The sequence below is a fragment of the Vigna unguiculata genome, unplaced genomic scaffold (assembly GCF_004118075.2).
Source record: "Vigna unguiculata cultivar IT97K-499-35 unplaced genomic scaffold, ASM411807v1 contig_20, whole genome shotgun sequence".
Taxonomy (NCBI): domain Eukaryota; kingdom Viridiplantae; phylum Streptophyta; class Magnoliopsida; order Fabales; family Fabaceae; genus Vigna; species Vigna unguiculata.
The window spans coordinates 797,277-798,521 of NW_021010902.1; positions in this window are offsets into that span (position 1 = coordinate 797,277).

A 1,245-nucleotide genomic window follows, 5' to 3' on the forward strand; every position below is an offset into this window, starting at 1 on the left:
TATGCATAAGTGCCCATATATGCGTGAAATGTTTTTTAGCGGTTTATGTAGTTGACAAAGCACAAAATTAAACGAATGCAATGTTAATTACTGTACTGGACTTGGTGATTGACTTCATTGTTCACTTACATGATGGCCATTGGTCGACTCAGGCGATTAAAGAATAGTTTTGATTCAACGTGGAAGCACTATTGAAATAGTCGAACTGTACTCCCCACATACGGGTGACTAACTCCCCTTTTTAGTTCGATGATGACAAATATTTATTTTCTTAAAGCATGAAATATGAATGAGGTATTTAAATAAAATTATTTGAAAATGGCTAACGCTTGAGTCACGCCAAGGAAATTATTTGTAAACGAATGAAATAGGAATAAGGCTTGACGACATTTTACTTAGGTTTTTTTCTATGTCCTGCACCTTTGTTGAGAAAACTTTGCTTCAACTCCCCACGTACTACTTCCTTACTCCCCACATCGGCCTCAGTTATTTATGCAGTTGTTTGGCCATATTAAATCCACCTAATTCCGATCATTCAATTTAAATTGGGGCAATTAGACGTCGTGATTTATCAACTACATGGTCAACTGTTCGAATAGGCTACTTAAGAATAGTTTTTCTTCCATATTGTAGCAGTGTTGCAAAAGTTAAACTCTACTCCCCACTTACGTACGCATAACTCCCCGCTTTTGAATGTAGTATATCTTTGGGGTTCTGTGAGGGTCCAGTCACATTAAATTAAATTATTTGAAAATGACTAACGCTTGAGTCACATCAAGGAATCTATGTGTTAAGAAAAGAAATAGTAATAATGGTTGACATTTTACTTTACTTAGGTTTTTTTCTATGTCCTGCACCTTTGTTGAGAAAACTTTGCTTCAACTCCCCACGTACTTCTTCCTTACTCCCCACACCGGCCTCAGCTGTTTATGCAGTTGTGTGACCATATTAAATCCACCTAATTCCGATCATTCAATTTAAATTGGGCAATTAGACGTCGTGATTTATCAACTACATGGTCAAGGGTTCCAAGAGGCTACTTAAAAATAGTTTTTCTTCCATATTGTAGCACTGTTGCAAAAGTTAAACTCTACTCCCCACTTACGTACGCATAACTCCCCGCTTTTGAATGCAGTATATCTTTGGGGTTCTGTGAGGGTCCAGTCACATTAAATTAAATTATTTGAAAATGGCTAACGCTTGAGTCACGCCAAGGAATTTATTTGTAAACGAATGAAATAGGAA